Here is a 22,247-nt window from a genome sequence, read left to right as displayed (position 1 = left end):
TTGATCGAGATCAACCTCTTTATCCTTCATCAGCTCTGAATGGTGATCAATTGTTTCAAAGGGCTCTGAGCATAAATCTACTACTTCCTGCACCTAAGGCAGCTCTTTTGTTTCCTGTATTTTTCTACTGGATTAACTGATTAATCCAGGTGTGCCTGACCCTGCCCCCCCCCCCGTAACCATGACCAAACACACACCTGGATTAATCAGTTCATCCTGTGGAAAAAATACAGGAAACAAAGGAGCTGACCTAAGTTCAGGATGTAGTGGAATGGTGCATAGGGCCCATTCTAGATAAAAAAAAAAAACAACAAAAAAAGAAAAAATTGATTTTAAATCATTTTAACAGATGCAAAAAAAAAAAAAAAATCCTTAAATTTTTTTAACCTGTAGAGGAATCAGCAAAATAAGTTGCTTTTGGTTCACTTTGCTTTGAGTTTAGAGAGACAGCAAAGGATCCTAATAATCCCTGCGAACATTCAGCTGATGAACGACTCTTGATTACCAGGGATTTCCCGATACAACTTTTTAATTTCTGACACCGATATTGATCCATTATGATAGCAGTACGACTAATATATAATTTCATAACTTATTTTGTCATTTTAGATGTTTTGTTTTTGGCTTATATCGAATTAATTTTCAGTATCAGTATAAGATTGGGACATCCCTCTGATACCATCAATGGTTTCAATGTTTCAGGCTAGCATGGAACAATTTTTAACTTAAACTTAAACTGTGCCACAGAGTGGAAGACATGAGGCCTCCACAAACTGGGAGACAAAAGACTCAGCGAAATGGAGTGAAGAACATGTCTTGACATTTTGCACTTAAAACAAGTCTAATATTGATCTTCCCAATGACTTACTAGAGGAACTTGCCCCTATTTTGTACATTTTATAATAAAACCACTTCACCAAAAAAAAATGCCTTCACTTTCTCTCCATTAAATTAATTTTCCAAAACTAATTAAATGCAACCTGTTCATTCACTTTGTGGTCACATAAAAAAAAAAAATAACTTTATTAATCTCAGACTGGAGGAATTCATGTCTGCATTTGACTCATCCCCTTGGGGAGCAGCGGGTGTCATGATGTTCTAAGAGATCTGACCCTCATGCAGGAAACCACACAGAGATTCAGCGTTAAAGTTTAAGAGTTTTATTGAAATAATCAATAAGGTTGATCCAGAGTAACTCAGAGAGCTGGTGAACCAGGACTGGAAGTGAAAAGGGAAGTTCAGAGGTTAGTTCAGGGTCTGTGGGAACTTTGAACAACGTCTTGCAAAAATCAGAGAGGAACGGGACTCACATTAGCAGAAAAAGGTTCTCTTCCCGGAATCCAGCCGGTGTGGGTTTATCCAGAGATTGGGGGGCTCGTTGGAGGGCGGACAGGTTTTAGGTTTGGTTGGTTCCTTGAGGAGCAATGGAGCGGACTGCCACTTAGATTTCCAGGAGAACTTGAACGGGTCGTGTGGAGATTAATCCCCTGCTCAGTATGAAGCTCAAAACAATCCTTCCAGGGGGAGAAGGCCAAAAATCCAGTTTGCAGGATTACTTCCTGCCAAAAGGCAAAGACAAAACAAGGTTAGAACTCAGAGAGACAAAGACTCAGTTTGACTCGGCTAAACTCAGCTTGGCTAGAGTACCCAAAACTGGCAAACACTCTGGCGTCGATATGGTGACAGTCCACTGCTTAAGTAGTCCTCAGTGATGAACCAACCAGCCGGAGGTGTGCGAGAGGACCAACAAGAACAGGGCGCGACCTGGTGGTGGAGGGAGAGAACACAAAAACAAACACAGCCCACACACACTGGATTCCTAACAGTGGGCTAGCTGCCATTGTGCGGCACCAGGGGAGCAGTGTGGGCTTAAGGGTCTTGCTCAGAGTAGCAGTCTGTGGGGATCAAACCGGGTACTTTTAACCTTCTCAGAAAACAAACTCACTGCTCTAACCACTAGGCCAGCATTCCCCTCTGTTATTTAATCTTAATTAATATGCTAGTTTACACTGATTGCTTTAACATAATGAATTGAAATTCTGCAAAACAGTAATACTACCAACCAATAAGACACATCATGAGAGATACCTATAGGTAAACAAGCAGTGAGAACAGAGTTAATAATATTAATAAGCAATAACGATTCCTTTGCACATCGGTTAATCTTTAGATATTTTTTTTTGATTAATCGATTAATAATCAGGTAGCAAAAGGTTCCTTAAAAAAAACATTTTATGAAATTAAACCAAGTGAAACTAAAATTTTCCACTTAAGGAGTTCTGGATAGAGCATATTGAAAGACAAAATATTTTTTACTTCTTAAATGCTAAATATTTACATATTTTTTAGAATGTTGGTATAATTGCTGCGCAAGGTGGGTTTCTCTGTCAGCTAAAGGCATATTTTCAGGTCTCTATACTCCAGTTAATGATTAATCGATTATTAGCTGACGATCATTTCAATAATCTATTAATCACAATTAAATCAATTGTTTCATTCCTAATAATAATTAAGATGTCTTGCTGGATAAACTTTCCATATAACAAAGTTTCGCCTCTAAACCTTTCATCACTTTTGTAAAAATGACATTGATTTAATGCGATTTCACATGTTGGCTCTTATTTTTCTCAGCGTAAGCCCATCTCTCTACACTCCAGACAGTCAGGTTGGCGTGGGAGTCGCAGGTGTTGAGTGATTTATAGCTTTAATTTAGTTGATAGATTAAAATATGGTGAAGAAAAAAAGCACAGAGCTTTAATTAGCAGAACACAGCAAGCTTCTGTTTTACTTAAACTCGCTTGGCATGAAGACAGAAGGCTTACAGCTAAATTAACACATCTAAAAAGCAAATTGTGTACAAGGGAGCCTCTATTTTGTCTGCATAGATTGGGATTTGTCTGAAGTCACAACTGTATTATTAATTTTACTCTTATTAGGTGTTATAATGTACATGAAATATAATGAATTCTTTGTGATGAATTAAAGAAGCAACAGATGGAAGCCTTGCAGCTTCTTAATGATGCGGGTCCAGGCTGGAGCCTTTGTGGCGGCGGCTGATTGAAGGAGACAGTTGAAGGGAACAAGTTGCTGCGTCTGTTGTGGCTCGTCTTGCTGCTCTTGACCTTTAGCCTTTAACTTTGACAGCTCCAGGGGCTGGAAGATGCCAACCCTACACAGACTGGGAGAGTGAAGACTTAGTGAAACGGAGAAAAGGAAATTTCCTGACATTTTTTTTTAGGTTTAAAACAAGTTTAAAGTTGACCTTCCTCAAGACTTTGACTTTTGTAAACATTTGCAAGGTGAACTCTTCTCTATTTTAATGCTTCAAAATTGTTCTATCAATGTATGGAAAAAAATCAATTATGTTACCTGTTGAACTGTATAGTATTTGTTTATTTATTTGTAACTGGTAATGAACCTTTATATCAAAAATCAAGATTAGGATTAAGGAGAATTCCATTTTCGTTGCGTGGAGGATATTGATGACTATCATCTTTCCTCATGTCAGGATATGAAACAGCACCTGAGAGAGAAGTCCACCTGTCACATTAGTTCATGTCCAAGCACCAGAGCCTGTCAGTCTAAGAGGTGAATGTAGCTCCTTCGTCAGCAGCGTTTCCTCTCCCTTCTGGCTGCTGTTCATTCGCTATGGTAACCAAACTTTACTGGCCAGTGGGTGAATCAGACACCGCTTCACAGCTGGTCAAAAACAAAATCACTGCAGACACTTTATTACAGAACTACTCCTTTTTTTTCCAGTTGCAAATATCAGAATGAGAAGGAGTTGATCTAGTTGTTTTTGGCACACCTGCTTAGCTTCTTGCTAACAGCTCCACTGCCCCAAACTCCATCTCTAAACATGGCACGTTTTGTGAGTCTTCAGTCAGTCAGATCAGCCAACTCACTACCTCTTGAGCACTTATTTAGCTCCTCCTCTATAACTAGGTGTTTATTTTCTCCCATACATCCATAAAGGTAGCAACTGTTTCATCTGCAGCCTTCCAGAAATGATTGCATTGGAGCAGATGACGCCAAAAAAAGTAAACTTCCAGAAACAGAAGATAAAAATGTAAGCAGTTATTCTCAAATACTATGATATGCAGCAATGGCTAAAGCTGGACATACACTGTACGATTTTTTACCCTTTTCAGGTCGATTCTCCAGTTATGCGATAAGTTTTTTGGAGGGGCAGAGTTTCAGCCTCATAGTGCATCCTGTAGTATACCAAGGGTAGCCAGGGACGATCAGCCACTCACGATCACCTCCCGATGAGGAATCGTAAGGTTGGAAGAAAATCAAACATGTTTGAAATCAAGTCAGCCCTTGTGAGGTGTTCATGGACAAATCCTGCTGTTGGAGCAGAGCTACGAGCCCATTTACCAGAACCTCAAGCGCTGCACGCGCAAACAACAGATTTCTTCTTCCAGATTGACGAGTCCAACCAGCGCCATCTCTCGGCTCAGAGAGATCTTTGAACGTGCAGTGTGAGCAGTTAGATTGCATCAGAGCGTTGGGCCGTCCAGTGTAAATACATGCATCGTGATCTGCGAACTTTTAAACCCTGTGGTTTAATCGTACAGTTTTAGCTAGCTGCGTGCAAAACAATTGAAAATATTGTACAGTGTATGCCCAGTTTAACGTAAAGTATGTACCTGATTTGATTTGTTCTGATTTGGGAAGCATCATAAACTGATGGATCAATCCTGCCCTGTAGCAATGGTTCAGAACGTTGTTGGTGATATAATGGTGTGGTGTACGTTTTCTTGGCACACATACAGCACTACAACAGAGCCTGCTTCAGAGTTATTACGGGCCATGCACAGCCTTTTATCTGTTATCCACCTTCCAGCAAGATAATCCAATATGTCACAAAGGTAAAATCCTGCAAAACACTTTTCTCTGACTTGAAGATAAGTTCATTGTAATCTAGTTGCCTCCTTAGTTCACCAATCTCAATCTAGCAGGGGGCAGTGTGGGTTTTGGCTAAATTATAGATATGCGTGATAAATATGCAGCCATAAGGTCTATCCAACGCAAAATGCATAATATTTCCAACAGGTAATGATTGTAGACCATTAACAGTTATGTTCTGAAGGCCAAAAGGAGATTCAGCTCGTTAATAGCAAGGTTCACCTGGTGTGTTAGCTGTCCACGTCTCTTTAATAAGAACTTGATGCTTTGCTGTTTGTGTTAAATGGGCTTCATAGAAGGTTAGTCAGAGTGGAAAGAGAGACAAAAATGAGCTGAGAAAAAAAAGAGGTTTTGTTTTGTCAGACTTCTAATAAACAGAAAAAATGAGGTTTACAGATAATGATTTGCTGCGGCTCACTCTCTGCTGACTACGATGGGAACATTCTGTGAGTTCAGTTCAAGTCTATGTTTGTTGTATCAGCTACACTGCAAAACGGTGGCTGAATCAAACAAAAGGACCCCGTCTTCACTAATGGGCCCCAAGTAGATGATGGATGGAAACTCAAAGCATGACATAAAAGGGCAAAATCTGTGCTCCTGAAGTTTGTTCTTTCCATATACTAGATTTTTGTAGAGATATTGACAGAGGCTTAGCCCATCTGTTGGGTTTTCTTTATGGCTTTTAGTGAAATTAAAGATTTAACCTTGTGCTGTTTAAATTTCCAAAACATGCATCCTTTGCTTTTTTTAATCAATGTTATAAGAAGAATGGAAAACTCTTCTATACTCACAAAAAATCCTAAACACTTCAAGAAAATTTTAAGTAAATCAAAGCTACTGTTGGAAAAAGAAGCACCCTGTCGTGTTGGATGCGTATGATTTTATTTGAAACATTTATATGTTTAGCTTTGTTATGCTGGGTGATTTGTTAAGAGGGTGACTTAAATGTGGAGGATTCCTCAACAATGTAGGTCACACGCTAGAGAGATGTTCTCTGTGGTGCCACACCAGAGAAAAGCTTTGTCACTTTTTTTAATTTACCCCATCCTCTGGAGGGAAACAGATTAGCATAATCAGGCTATTCACTGTCAGACTCTCAAAAGCGTACCATGTTTATTCTCTAACCTAACAATCATTATGCACAAAGACACAGTACCAAATAAGCTTGTGTGTAACAAGCTCTCTTGAGTTCCTCTTTGTCATCGCCCATCTCTTAGGTGGCAGACCTTCAATGGGAAACTCTTCACTAATGTAATCTCATTGCCTTTTTCCTCAACTGTTGGTGAGGACTTAAGAGCAACATGGATGGATTGTTTATCTCTGCAAAAGCTGATGCTTATGCGCTCTTGTGTTTCCTTTCAACATAAATACACTTGCCCGTGGGCAAAGGAGCAGCGTCTCCTCACTGCTCTGATAAAGAGAGAAAAGATTTTCCTTGCTCAGTGTTTGAGCCACCCCCACCTCTCCTGTGAGCCGGATCCCCACCACATGTAGCCTGCACCACACAGTCTTGGCAAATGCTTTTGTTTCTGTTAGGGTGAGCTGAGGTAGCCCTTATAGATCCCCATTTTGGGCTCCCGGCCAAGACTCTGCGTCGAACACGGTGGGCCCCCGGCAGCCGTGCACTCTGATGACAAATGGCCGGCAGGGGGGGAAACCTTGAGAACGTGCAGGGAGATAAGGGCATCTAAGCACTGGTGTTTGTTATGGGAGCAATTTCGTCTTTAGAGGTCTGACATTGTGATTGCAGAGTTTTGAAGTATTGTATATTGTTTCCCATTCATGGGCAGTTGAATAAAAACATTGCTTTTTGGTCTTTCTTTTATATTTCTCCTTATGTTTTTGCTTTTGGACGGTATTTGCCTGTGGAATTTTTATCCCTTGCATTAGGCTTGGCAATTACGTGCCGGCATCCCTTCGTTTATTCGCTGTGTTGAGTGGAAACTCTGAGGCACAACTGTTTAACAGACTCCTGGCCTTCCATTTCCCACACCCTTCAGGCCCCCTTAGAGACTTCAAGGTCAGGAAAGGGCTCAGGCTGAGATTCATTGCTTGGGAAGTTCTGTCTGTGTCGTAAGTGGCTCCAGTCTCTCCTTTTACAGTTCTGTTAGCGGTCATCTGCCGGTACTGAATTCGTCAGGGCGACTCTTACTTCCCGCCATCAGATGAAGAATGCCTCCTATGGATTGAGTAAGTGGAGTCATTTTGAAATTCGGATGTTGAAAGTTCTGGCTGAGCAGCACAAGACCTTACCAGCATGTCAAACTCTCCGACAGCTGAGCATGCAAGCTTGTGTGTGTGTAAATTTTAGGGGGTCAGGTTGAAGCGAAAGGGGGGGGGGGCTGGCCTTTAAAGGTCCAGCGGAACAAAAGTTATGTAGGCAGCTGCCACCCCGCTGCCAGCAGTTCATGATCCAAATGGAAGATGTACGCTCACACATGTGGGTTGGGATAGACGAGGATCTGACATAGTGAGCAGGGGGACTGTTGTTGCTCCTGTCACTCTCAGGCCACACACATGCTCGTGTATACACAGAAGGTTCCTGTTCTTGTTTAGCCAACTTCCCAAAACCCACAGAAATGGAAAAAATGCTGACATTTACTGTTAAATACTCAAACAAGTTACTTTCTTGTAGATCTGCTGAATCAATCCTTCTAAAACTAAATACGATGGTTTAAAACCTTAATCCTACCAATTTTAGTATAATTTGACTGGTTCCACCAATGAAAAATACACAACTTTAAGTACATTGGCGTTTATGTACCTTTAGAGGGAGCATGCGCTCATTCCCAGTTTGCCTTCATGGACGCTGATGAATTGGTGGCAGTTGCTGAAGGCATATTAGGGCAGAGGGTGACCTGGGAGGGGCTTACGGGTGAGCCGGGTGGAGATTAATGTACTGTGTGACTGTGATGGGTGGTTGCCAAGAGGAGGGGGGAGCTAACAAGAAGCAGGAACGGCAGGGGAGGGGGGTTTTTGATGGTGGCGTGGGGTGTCCGGTGAGAGCAGTAATTTGGGGCGCCCAGAGTGCGGCGTTTCACCAGCAGTTGTCACCTCAGCAGTTGGTGGAAGAGAAGCACATGTGTCGCTCTAAGTTGGACCCTTTATTCATTTATTTTTCAAAGAGCGTCTCTCAGTGATATTTGATTTTGAATATTTCATGATTGGACCATAAGAAAGAACGTCCTCTATCGTGGAACCAGACAGCCTGATCTTTTTTTGTTCAATCCATTCTTTGACGGTAAGACAGACTCTTGGCATGCAGGTTTCCCCTAATGGAGTTGTTTTGAACTGAGATGAACTCTGCATCACGTAAATACACGTAAACAAAACTGTGATTTAAAAGGAAAGTTCCCAGTCTATTGCGTTCTTGGCAGCACTCCCAGACTTTCTACCCTTTTTCGCCTGTTTTGAACTTCTCAGGAAAGAAACTTAGAAACACGTTAGGCTTCTTCTCTTTTCTTATCAATCCCTGAAGCCTTCAGTTGGGTGGTGGGCTGCTGGCGCCTTTGAGGACTTTATAGGGCAGATAGTAGGGAGTGTGAGGTGACTAGCAGTGTGGCCTGTTGAACATCGTCATTCGCCGAGCTGACACCGGCCTCAAATCCTGGAGCAGAAGCAGTGCTTCTGTTGTGATTTATTGGCAAAAGCATCTAGCTCACAATATGTTACCTGTTTCTTTATTGACAAATAATTTTATTCACTAGTTATGACTATGGCATTTGTCTAAATCAGGGGTCTGCAACCTTTCATATCCAAAGAACCATTTTGCCTCGAGTCCGACCAAGTAAAAGTTGTTTAGAGCCGCAAAGTTGATGACTTTTTAGAAAAACAATTTGTTTGTTTTTTTATTATCTAGTATAGGAAATTATTTGCCATCTTAAACAGCCAACAATGTATGTATTTTATATTTTAAAATGATATTAAAACACATAAATTCCAAGCTAATTAAAAGGAAAGTGACTCTAAAAACATATTTCTGGTTCTTTTAATGTCCTTCTTATCCATTTTATAAAAAACACTAAAGCTTTTAAGACTGGTATTTATTTTGTAGTACACTATTTAGCTCTTTATATACATTTTAGGTACTGTTAAGAGCCGCAGCAGATGGTCCAAAGAGTCACATGTGGCTCTGGAGCCGTATGTTGCAGACCCTTGGTCTAAATGAATCAGACACTTGAAATGAAGAGAAAATGTTTTTTAAGGTTGTTAACTAAATTAAAGGCTTTTCTCCATTTTAAAGCATTGTAGATGTATATTGCCTTTAATATTAGAAAAGCAATGCTTTTTGTATTAAATCAGTTGCTTTTAAATTTGTGGTTAAATTATAAGGAGCTATGGGCTTACCAAACCAGAAATGCAGGAACGCCCTACGTTTAATAACTGGTTGTGCCACCTTTGGCGGTAACAAATGTTGCTAAAGCACCGGCATTAACTGGCAGCAAGTCTTTCACATCACCGTGGGGGAATTTTGGCCAATTCTTCCTTCCAGAATTGTTTTAAGTCAGCTACATTGGAGTGTTTTCCCACATGAAAGGCCCATTTAATGTCATGACAATATTACAGTTTGATTTTAGGCCAGTCTGGAAATTTTTGGGATTTTCCTTTAGCCATTCTTTAAATTTTATTTTATTTTTTTTAAGCATTGTGATGCTAGTTAGCCGCACTAAGCTTAAGCTTAATGCAATTCTTATTTGAAAACATTCTTTTTTTAGAATGGTAGGGGGAAGAGTCATTTAAAAAAAGATGAAATTGTCCAGAGAGCTGTTTCCAAAAGAAATTTCTTCTTGTTTTTACACTTGTGTAAACAAAATGACAAATAAATCTGTCTTAGTCTAAGTCTTGTACCTGGTTTAGGTTTGGGGATCATTAAGATTAGTAGATTAGTAAAAGAAAACCTGGTTTTTGGGGTCAGCAACGGTTCTGGCTTTGGAAAATCTCCCTTGGAAGTCACTTTTGCGAAGTCTCTTTTTATTGTTGAGCAGTAATCACTCACCTTATTAGAGGTAAGTGATGCTCAGTAGTTTCTCAGATGTTCTTTTGTGAGCCTCCAGATGAGTTGTTGATGTGCTCTTGATGTAATTTTGTAGACTTTGTACTTCAGCAAAGGGTCAATGGTAGACTTTAACTAACTATTTGGGGGCGGCCTAGTGGTCAGGGCATAGAGCTTGGAATCCTGAAGTTCTGAGTTCGAAACCCACTCCCAGAGACTGCTACTCTGGTTCTCTGAGCAAGACCCTTTACCCCCAATTCTTTCCCAGGCGCCCCACGATGGTAGCCCACTGCTCCCTAAGGGGGTGGGTTTAAATCAAGAGCTAAATTTCTTCAATGTGAGATCAATAAAGTTTAATGATATTATTATTTTGCAAATCGATTCATCTGTCAATTATTTTTTCAATTAATCCATTAATAAATGGATAGGTAAAAGTCCCTTAAAGAATTTTTACTAAATTAAACCAGTTGAAACTAAAACTTTTCCACTTGAGTAGTACTTAATAGAGCATTCTTAAATACGAAATGTTAATAATTTTTTTTTTACAATTTTGATATAATTACTGATCTAAGTGGTTTGATCTGTCAACTAAAGGCATGTTTTACAGTCTCTATACTCCAGTTAACAATCAATCCATTACTAAATTAGTTGACGATTAATTAAATGATCTATTAATCACGATTAATCCGATTTATTGTTTGAGCCCAAAGGTTTTCTGTGTTTATGAATAACGGCTCCAATGATGTAGAGATGTCTGTATGAACCTTTCAGGCTTGTCAGAGAAGTTGTTTCTCTAAGGTTGTTCACGTTTGGAAATGACTATGATGTGTCGCATTAGGAAGTATTTTGCCCTCCTTGATGTTGTCATAGAAACCCTCTTTTAGAGATATCTCAATTCTACATGTTTCTTACTGCATTAATCGACATTGAGAGGGGCTTGTGGGGTTAAACCCTAACAAATTCATTAATCTTGGTTGATAAGTGATTAAATATGGAGGAGGGGTTAATATTTTTACATGGTTCAGATTGGATTAGATTATTTTCTTTGAAATGGTTTTATTATTCTTTGCATTTTGTACCTGATATTAAGATTAACTTGATGATCTGCAAAAAATAAAACTTGACAAAGAAGCAAAAGCAACGCAACATGGCTATGTGTGTGGGTGAAAATTGTTGATTAATGCTGACTGTTTAAAGAGAGTTGCTTTTTCCATCATGTATTCTTGGGTTGCTTTATTTCCTGCCGCTTTATTAAAGCACTATGTGTGGACAGATTGTTGGGTCTCCAAGCTGCCGTTGGACAGTTGTTTTAAAGCATGTCTTGACAACACAGCCACCCTGGATGTTCCCCTGTTGCAAGATTAAAGGATTCCTCTTTGCCTTCAAACCCTAAAAAGCACATATCATGATCAAGATTATTTTTTTGTTTTTCCTCTAAAATGCAATTAAAATTAAATGTTTCTATAGGAGAACATCAGTTCAGGATTTCATATTTTTATGCATGCAATAGAGCCTGGTCTCTTTTTTTTTGTTACAGAACACATCTAACAAACTTGCAGAGCCTGCATTTCACATCTAATAACGGATAAAGTTCAGGAAACGTTTTTGTGGCATACATGATAAATATGCAGGTACTGCTGTTTTGGCCAAAACTTCAACATTCCTCCTCCCACTCACCTGCATAAATGAAAATAAACCCGGTAGTACTCCAGATAAAGAGCTATTTTTAAGGCGTCATTAGGTCCTCCTGATCTTGCTTGTCTGGCTTTTATAGGAGGCGTACAGTAGTAGAGCATGTTTAGCTTGTAATGGCATACTTTTGTGTGGTTCTCCCTCCCTTTTTCCTGAAGCATTACTTTTGATGTCATTAGCCTTGCGTATTGAGGGCATTTCTGTCCATCATAAAACTGCTGTTTCTCAGCATGAAATTTTAGGGTAATGGGGGAAAAAAACTTTTTTTTCCCCCTTATGACTTAAATTTTAACATCAAGCCACAACTATTGATTTTAAATGTATCATTCCAAACCAATAAAGACTTTTTTTAATTGACTATAATAGATTTATTATTCAGAATCTGGTGAGTAACTGAGACCTACTGATTATCAGACAAATGCATGTTAAGCAAAATCAATCAATTAACTTTATTGTCAACTACAATTACATTGCAATCGAGATTTCAGTTTCAGTAGAAACCGTTCTTTGCATACATCAACGGTTTTACTGAGGCCATGCGTGCCTCAGAACGCTGTCTTTGGCGCGTTCTTATGGCTTCCCAGGTCCCCACTAGGGGTGTAAATCACATCCATCATAGCGATTCGATTCACTATCGATTTCCTGACCCAACGATTCGATTATTTTCGCTACTCAAGAATACACCACGATACGATTCGTTTCAATTAATCGGTTGATTTTTTTTTTTTTTTGCACCTTACAGGCTAAACAAAGTTTCAAGTTTGAAATAAATCAATGAAAGCTGTAATAACGTTATGCTTTTTTTTTTTTTTTTTTTAGAAACAACAGCAAATAACAGAAGTAGAAAAGTTCCATCAAAAAATACTGCAATAATCAGTGCAATGAGTGCAATGCAATACCTCGGCTCCAGACGTCCCCGCCCCCTCCACAGACGCTCCGCTGCACCTCTCCCAAATTGTAGCTGACCGCAAACAGTGCCGCAGACAGGAGGCCGGCTTGTTTTATGACCGAAATTGCGGAAAACAACTCGTAAAGTTTGACCCGCTAGAAGAGCGAGGTGCGCGAGAACGCTGGGACCCTTTTTCCAGCTGGATCTCCGCCCTTTTTGGCCCTCATGTCCCTCTGTCGTCGGACTAAACTCGCCCCCGCTTCCTCTCCGTGTCGGCCGTATCTAGACCCACAGCGCGTAGCACAGAGCACGCTTCAATATTGAGCATACAGTAAATAAAAAATGTCTGTCAAGCTCACTGCAACACACTGCTGTAAGAGTATAACCAGGAAGCAAGGTAGGAGGGCAAAATAGGTTTAGTGCCACCGCAGCACCGGAGGGAGAATTACGCCCTGGAGCAAATGGATAACAATAGACCGGAGGAAAAAAAAAACATGAATCGATACTCTTGCGGACGTATCGATGCATCGGATCGTCGGCCGTTGGATTGATGCATCGATACAAAATGATTATGATTCACACTCCTAGTCCCCACCATGAAGCAGTTCCCTATAGCGCTGCCTTTATCTCTGTGGAAAGATAGGAGCCACATTTGGGAAAGAGCGGGCGAAAAAAAAAGCATACTTCACTTTATCCTTGACAGGATATAGTTCAAGATATCAAAAACTGGCCTTTATATTCCTACAGTACAGTGAACTTTGCAGTGTATCTGGTATTAGATGTTCAACATTGATGTATCTGTGTTGATCAAATCTAATCCTTTCTTAGGTTAAATAAAGATTTTCTACTCTGGTCACTTTTCTCTGACAAGCTTAAAAATCATCTACTAATTTAGTAACCGAAATGAATCCTTACCTAGAGTACACAGACTATAAACCCTACTTACAGCAGTAATTAACACAAGACTCTACAAAGAATAGAAACACTTTCCTTTGTATCCCTATTATTGGAACATTTGAGTGGTTCTAACATCAATCTATATGCCTTACCTCTGAATATGCTAAGCTAGAATAGTATGCTTTTCTTGCACTTCGTATCCCCCATTGTTACTCTTGCTCCTCCTCTCAGCTCTCCTAACAAGGAGAGGTGTGGATGCGGCCGTGTTTTCTGCCTTCACCTTTACCTGCATAGACTATGCAGTTGGACCAGTCAGGTTACATCACAGCAGGAGAAACAACAAAGTCTCCACAACTCAACAATCAAGGTTAAGTATAGGGAAATCCAGCCTGTGGACCAAACCTTTTGTTTTGCACATTTTTTCAGCCTCAGGAAAAAAGACAGCATTGTGTGAACTCATATGCATGAGTGTATGACAGGTATTAGCAGGTGTTTTTGTTTGCTTTCTTGCTAGAGGCTATGACCGCAAACAGTAGATCAGTGACAGTAAGGGCACCCTGTGTTCAGCCTGTAGGGGTATGTTTTTCTTTCGATTCACTATATATGTATATATATATATATTGGTGTCTGTATACATGCCGGTGCAGATTGCACCACTGATGGAGGCATAAATTAGCAGCCGAGAGGAAAATATCCCCCTCCACTGCCCCTCCTGTCCCATCCCTTCCCCCAAACCACCAACACCACTATCACCTCTGAAGTGCTGCCCTTGCAATAGATCAGCCCACCTCTCCAAAGTCCTACCCATGATTGGTTAGAAGCAGGAGAGGGAAAGAGAGATCATATTCCACTGCCAGGGTTGGCAGCATAGATGTACGAGCACAATCCCAATCCTTCGCCAAGCCTCAGATGTCAGGCCAGCAGCTTCCCTCCCGTCATGGTTTTTCCAGTGCCTCGCTTTCGCTCCCCTTTCTGGAGCTCCCACCTCCAATTCCACCATAGGGGTTTGTTGTTATTGCATACATGCCTACTTGGTGACTTAAAGTTGGAGTGTGGCGTGAACTTCGTTCAAAGATCATCCGGGAACATGAGGCAACAGGCTGTAAATATCAAACAGTTGGTGCTGGCAGAACACCCTCAAGGTTGGGCCACAGACTGAGCCTCAGTGGGTCAGATGAGGGTTTTCAGCATGCCTGCCCCCCATACTTCAAGCCCAACGTCTTTAACTGTAAGAACAAGATGATGCTAATCACAGCGTTTACTTGCTTTTTTGATAAATAAACTCATCAGAATACATTAACCTTGGATACCTGTTTATTGTATTTCATGTGAAGTTTTAGGAGCCTCAAACGCGTTGTTTGTCTTATGTTTTGAATGTCATGTCAGACTTGTTTGATTTAGAATAGAGTGATATATTATTATGGGTGAAATATTGATCTTCCAATCTCAGCCTAAGGTAGAGATCAGTCATTTTCATGCTTTGCTGCAGAGGTCTTGGCTTCAGCTGCTTCATCCAGGCAATCTGCCCTCATCTTGAAATATGAAGCCCAGAACTCTTGTTGCAGATTGCTTCTGTAATATTTTTCCAGCAAGGCCTGCCATATGATATGAACATTTATATTCTTCGCTGTTACCTTGAATGATGTTTTGCATGGTCGTTCATACCATGTTCTTATTGATCATGGAATAATTTATACCTTTTCAGTCGTACATTTAAAAAAGTTTGCCTTTTAACCTTATAAAGCAACTTAAGTTTTACTGCATGGTTCAGAAGTATGAAAAAAAAGATTTAGAAATTATATTTGAATTTTATGGGGAATCAAAATGTTGTAAATGCTGCATGCCAACATGAATAAAGAAATAAGTAAATATCTGAAGGATGAAGCCTTTGTCTGACTGCAGATGAATGGTGGCTGTGACTCAGGTTCTATTCAGTGTAAAATGTGTCAAAGAGGTTTTGAGACATTTTATGATTAATGAAATTAAATAAAAGTTAATCAGTTTGATATTGGGAGAATAGTTTTAAAGTTGATATTAAAACAAAAAGTTAACCCCCCAACAAAATCAAAATTTGAAGGATTCAAAATGATCCCTATTTATTATCTCTATCCCGAGGATGATTAAACATGATGATGTCCAATTCAGAGATAAACTCAGATCATCTGATAAATATTTAATATGACATTTTTTTTTGCTACATATAATAAAGATAGGTCAAAATTCTCATTTGAAAGATCCAATTTCTTTATGGTGCATTTTTAGAGCAAATACTCCTCCTGGAACAGAGTTGTATCGTCACTTTAAAGCAAAACCTTAATAATGACTAATTTGATATTTGTAAACTTGCTTTGACAACTTATATTTAGGGATGCACGATATAATCGGCCCCCTATCGGTATCGGCCTGTATCGGCCTTAAAACTGAATATCGGACATCGGCCACCCCACCGATATGTAACCCGATATTTGATCAGCTTCTGAGTTTCTAAAGTCTAAAAAAAAAAAATACTACTACTTCTTCTGCCTCAAAAACTTTACAGACTTAAAAACTTCTAAAGACGAGGGAAAAAATATTGATACATTAAAATATCACAATATCTTCATATGCTGATATATTGCCATTTAAAAACACCATATCAATCTCTTTTACTAATGAAATATTGCTATATGTCATCGTTATGCTACGAAATCCCCCGAAAATTCACGAAATGTTGCCATATTTTTATATGTTGATATATTGACGCGGTATTGATCTATTTTACTAACAAAATCTCACAAGAATTTGCAAAATATCACAAGAGTTTGTAACAGAACGATGAAATTTCACGAGATTTTGAAAGTAAAATAGATCGATACCGCGTTTTTAAAAATCTATTTGATATCAGCATATGAAAATATATTTGAGTATATTATTTTTCAAAGTATCAGAAATGGCTAACAAAACTGCTATTTTCAATGACTACTTATTTTTGTCCAGCTTTAACATCAGTATCGATATCGGTTATCGGCTACATGAGTTTTAAAATATCGGCATATCGGATATCGGCCAAAATCCCAATATCGTGCATCCCTACTTATATTAGCAAATGTCGTGTATAGCCTAGACATCACAACAATGTGATATCCTTTAACTTCCTGAAAGGCTGATAACATTTCCAAATCTAGCGGGCCCCAGGACATTCTGATGTTGAGGCTCAAAACCATTAATCCAAACAGCTGGTCCTGAATCCTGTCTAGCGTTCATGTCCCATAGGAAGTAGTCTCTCCCTTTAAAAAAGCCTCTTCCCTCTCTGTTGCCTCTCAAACCTTCTTATACTTTAGGTAAAGCATGACTAACATAAGTCATCCTCCTTCAATAACAGCGTCCGCACTGAAGAGTGTACAGTACTTGTCAGCGGAAACCTGCTTAAGCTCAGCATTTGAAAAACGGTGGATCTTTGGCCAGTAAGGGAAAATTTAATTCTAAACCATCATCAGTCATTTGCTTTTTGAGTCTCTAATAATGTTTATTATGTTTTTGTTTTTTCCCCTAAATTAAAACAAACTTTTTGCAAATGAGTTTAATATAGAAATGAAAAATGTGACCTAAGATATAAAGACCTAAGAAAAACCCAAACATTTGTACCAGCTGGTCTTTTCATATCCTTATTTAAAAAGGTTTTGTCTATTCCATATTGCATGAGCATAAGATTGATTGATTGATTTTTTTAACCTTTCTGACCACATTTTATATAGCAGATATCAACACAAGAAGAACACATTCCAGAAAGCCCCTCTAACACTGACTTTCTCTTCATTATAGCTGTTAAGAACGAGTCATGTCCTGATCTGATATTAATATCGGATAACATTCCAATATCAGCCAAAAACTAATATCAGATTTCATCAGCAAGCATAAAAAACCTGTTATTTTCATGCTGATAGAAACTCTCTGCTTCTGTTACAAGTTTTTGTAACCTATTGGTTAATTTTACATGGGTCATTTGTTTGTTGACATTTGTTCCCTGTTTTTTTACTTACTTTTTCAAATGTTTTTTCTAACATTCTACAGTATAAAATAAGTAATAATAAAGTAATCATTCATGCTGATATCTTTTAGATTGATATCGATATTCTATAGGAAATGAAAAGGTCATATCCCGTCACCCCAATTAAGAAACTTTACTTTTATTCTAAATGTTTTCAGTACCATGCAGAATGTAATACAGGTGGAGTGAGCTGTGGTTTGTTCAACCAGATAGTTATAACTCCTGAACTGAAAAAAAAAAGATTATTTGTCCTCTGTTGTAGCAGAGCTGCGTTCGCCAGCACAATCTTTCCACTAAAATACCAGCTCTCTGTTACCTCTTTGTTCCAGTCTGCTCCAGTTAACAGAGTGTGAGCAGAAGATGCGCGCCCCGGATGCTGTACATATACCCCAGATTAGTGGACAGATAGCAGAGTCAAGTTGAACCGTGATACTGAGCAATACTTTTTAAACAGAGATATTAAATAAAAAATAATAAAACACAAACAATAGTATATATTATTAAATGCTAAATCCAGCTTTGATTGGCCAGTACGAAGTTCTAGTTAATCTCAGGTTTGATCAATTCTAAATTTAGCTTCAGGGTCTTTGACAAATGTAAATGACTATTTTTCCATTTCATTTCATCTAAAAAGCAGAACAGAGAAAATAGTGTTCTTGATTTCTTGATAGAGTTAAATCCAACAAAATCAAAATTTTAAGGATTCAAAATGATCCCCATTCATTATCTCTATTCTGAGGAAGATTAAACATGATGATGTCCAATTCAGAGATAAACTCAGATCATCTGATAAAAATGTAATATTACATTTTTTTGGCACATATAATAAAGATAGATAAAAATTCTCCTTTGAAGGATCTCATTTCTTTATGGTGCATTTTTAGAGCAAATACTCCATTTTTTTTGTCCCCCAAAAATTAAACAATGAAGACTTCATTGCTGCACAAATCTTTCTACACCTTAGCAAGATTAACGACCAACAAACTGTTCAAACAGTCCGACAGTTAAATCTAATTAGATCATATCCTGGGATTTTGATTTCCCTTATATACATATATATTTTTTTTTTCCCCCCACTAAAATGAAACAGAAAAAGCAATGTTTTTTCTGACTGATCAAATGAATGATTCGGACTAAGAGCTCTATTTTCTTTGGGTTTATCTCCATGAACCGTTTCTGCTTAAATTGGAGATTGAAGCCAGATAGCGTAGCACACACACATGCTTCGATGGCAACTCATTAAGAACTTTCACACCTTCAGCGACAACCCCAATGTCATACGGAGGCTGCAGAATGTCCTCTTCACCTCTGATGACAAACGCAGCTGAAATCCCTGCTGAGGCAAGCTAATGGTGGACAGGTGTCAGCATCCAGATAGGTGGGTGACATCATGTGGTCACATGACACCATCGCCTTTGACTTAAGCACCAATTCACTCGCATGCTTTTTTTATTGTGAGTGATTTTTAATTTTAGGCAAGTAAAGTAAAACGTTTGCAGATGTTTTATTTTTTCAGTGTATTTTGACAAACAGAGCAGCTGCAGACTAAGAAAATCAACATCTTATTATGTGAAAATCTGCCTCTTGTCCAGTTGTCCCTCATTATCTTCCTCAGGACTGCGCTGTTTCCTGTCCCTTTAGGGTTTATGTTCATTATCAGCTGATTACATCACAGCTCCCCGTTCTGTGCTGTACAGACGCAGACCCAGTCTAGACCAAATACCCTCATCTCCCCTGCTGTATTTATTTTTTTATTTTTTTTGTCAGTCATAACTCAATCACAGCTCTGTGCTCCTTTCCTGCAGCTCCTGACACATTCAGCTCCCAGTGGAAGCATCTGAGGTGTTGTATCGGTAATATCAAGGGCAGCTTCAGCCTGCGGACTGCAAGGCAGGTTGTCAGAGGGAAGGTCACTAGTTCACAAACTGCGACTGGTTGGGAAAAATCTGGATGACGGGCCCTGTGGCAAACCACTTAACCCCTGATCGACCCATCGCCACAACGGATCTTCTTTATCAGATTTAGAGGATTGCTACTGAAGCTTTGAGATGCCCGTCGTGGCTGAACTGAAATGCCTTTAGATGCAGATCTGCAGGTTTGAAACATGTTGCAGCTGAAGTCCTACATTATTTCCACAAGTTTAGATGTTTAAATCATAAAATTAGCTGATGGATGTGATGCTATGAGTGAGGTGTTAGAAGGAAGGAAGGAAGGAAGGAAGGAAGGAAGGAAGGAAGGAAGGAAGGAAGGAAGGAAGGAAGGAAGGAAGGAAGGAAGGAAGAAATCTATGTATTTTGTGTCTGATGTAGAGGATTGTTGCTGAAGCTTTGAGATGCTTTGAGAGGAAGGAAGGAAGGAAGGAAGGAAGGAAGGAAGGAAGGAAGGAAGGAAGGAAGGAAGGAAGGAAGGAAGCAAGGAAGGAAGGAAGGAAGGAATCTGTATTCTGTGTCTGATGTAGAGGATTGTTGCTGAAGCTCTGAGATGCTTTGAGAAGCTTTGAGAGGAAGGAAGGAAGGAAGGAAGGAAGGAAGGAAGGAAGGAAGGAATCTATATATTCTGTGTCTGAAAATTATTTTATTCTTAGCAGCCAAAACCTAAAAAAATGGCTGCTGTGACAGAATCAGTCAGAAAATGTACTTTTTCTTCTTGCAGTAGGTGCGTCACAAACGTATGACACCCCTGTTCACATCTGTCACCTCTTGATGTGAACATGTTCATCTGGTGCTTATAATGAGATAAGAGAACCATTGATTTTAGTGTGCAATACCTTTAATGCACTTCAAACATGCATGAGTTTTAGATTATTGCCACAGAAATCCTTCTGTTTCAGAAAATAATGAAGAACAGAAAATATTCCTTAGGCCCCCCTCAGATCTCTGCTTTCTCTTGTAGTTTGGGTTCTAGAAATGTTCCTCCTCTTCACTTTGTCATCTGCAGATATTAAACTATAACTTTGGCTTTTCAGACACAGAACCTTTAAACAACAATTAATCTATTAGCTATTGCTTAGTACTATTAAATAATCATCATCTACTTTATATCATTTAATAAGGTGATACCAAAATGTCTTCTTGGTGCAGCTTGTAGCACAGAATGAGAACCAAAGCCTTCAGGCATTTAGGTGTCCCTCAGGGTTCTAATCTGGTTCCATGGTAGGCTCCTATCTATCAGCATTTATCTTTTCACTATCCAGAACCTTTCTGCTGCTCCTGCAAAGAGGCAGCAGACACACTCCAGGCTCTCTGCTTCCCATGTGAGAGCAAAGACTCTGCCTGACATCAGACATGGGAAGCGAAAGGCAGCAGCAGCGTGAAGGGTAAAAGGTCGAAACTTGACCACCCCAGGCAGATAAAGCAGCCTTTTCATGTGTGATCGGACCACCGCCTGAAGACAAATCCCTCAGTTCGCTGCCTTTGAACTTCACGGCAAATGGAGCAAGTCCCTCCCCGCACGGCTGCTAACAAGCGCCACGAGACTGTGAACTCACCTTGTTATATTTTGCTCAAAATCTTCACCATTTTTTCTGTTTTTTTTTTTTTTTTATATCATCCTCTTTCATTTGAAGCTGAATGAAATGAAACCTGCATGTTAGAAACACATGCTCTTTCTGTAGGGACACTAATGAGGTGATCCAGATAGATTCCATTAACCTTAGTCGAACCCTATGAGCCAGTCAAAAGGCAGAAGATGAACAGCAGAAGGATCAGGGGGAAAATGTGTATCTCCTGCTGCCATGTGTGGATGTTCCTTGTGAGAATTAGGCTCAAGCGGCTCCTGTTCCCCTTCAAAGTTTTCCGCCATAAAGCAATAATGGCGCTCATAACACCTTCTTCCTGCCTCCCTCCACTCTTTACCAGCAGTGCATTATTCATAAACACCTTATCTAAGCCAAGCCAATCGCCTTCTCTCTAAATGAGTGCGCCCACAGCCGCACAAAAGGAATGTCAGTCTCATGACAGACAGTTTGGAGTTCTTTGTTTCAGGAGAAAGGATGTAAATAGAGGGCGTTCTTCTTCTGCAGCTCCCCCAGGTAGAGCGCAGAGCAAACAACGCAGAGGAGCCGCTGTTGTGTCTGTGCTCGCCTCTTTCCTGGGGCTTCGGCTGTCGCGCCGCCGCCGGGCTTCTCGTATGTGTCTGTGTGTGTACAAACAGCCTGTATGCATATATAGATCTCTATATTTAAATCTGAACTACAAATAGTAGCAACAGGGCCTAAAACGGTCCATGGCTCTGCTGCCGTTTATTGGTCTCCGCTGTTTGATTCATTGCGGAGTGAACTGAGTTTCTCTTAAACACTTTAGGCTTTTTTTGCTGCCTTTTCAAAAATGGAAATTTATGATGTGCTCTGTTTTCTATCCAGCGCCGTGGTGCATCTCCAAACACCCTTATTTCATGGTTGCTTAGATGGTTTGATATGTTTCTCTCTGCTGGTTTTCCTGTGGAATTAGGTCAGTGTTCATTTTGGACAATAAGATATAATGCTGTTCCATTGGTCAGCTCATATGTAAATAGCCAGAGGAAGGCCTGGAAATGTGCCCACTCATATGTTTCTGCAGACTTCTCATTTCTCCCTCCCGAGATGCTAAAAGATTTTTTTTTTTGGCAGCTCCTCCTAACTTCCATGCATGCAGGATTTGCTGCCCTCCTGAAGCAGAATAAACCTTCTCCTGCAGAGATGTTCTCGTAAAACGGGAACCGTGCAGCATCCACGCACTCCTTTGTTGTGGCTCTGATCGGGGAATCACATTCGGCGTGTCAGGCGACCCAGGCTGGGCAGCCGGTAGCCGTGGGCGACCAGCAGATCAGTGATGTGGCGGTGATGCCTCTAATGAAGCTGA

General features: G+C 39.8%; 1 protein-coding gene across 1 annotated transcript in view; it reads left to right on the top strand.

Annotated features, from left to right (window-relative positions):
- Nucleotides 1-22,247, top strand: part of mef2d (myocyte enhancer factor 2d) — a 157,731-nt gene that overhangs the window by 32,080 nt on the left and 103,404 nt on the right.

The sequence above is a fragment of the Cyprinodon tularosa genome, unplaced genomic scaffold (assembly GCF_016077235.1).
Source record: "Cyprinodon tularosa strain WSP-4 unplaced genomic scaffold, ASM1607723v1 ctg311, whole genome shotgun sequence".
NCBI lineage: Eukaryota > Metazoa > Chordata > Actinopteri > Cyprinodontiformes > Cyprinodontidae > Cyprinodon > Cyprinodon tularosa.
The sequence above is the reverse complement of the archived record's forward strand: the minus strand, read 5'-3'. Positions and strand labels throughout refer to the sequence as shown.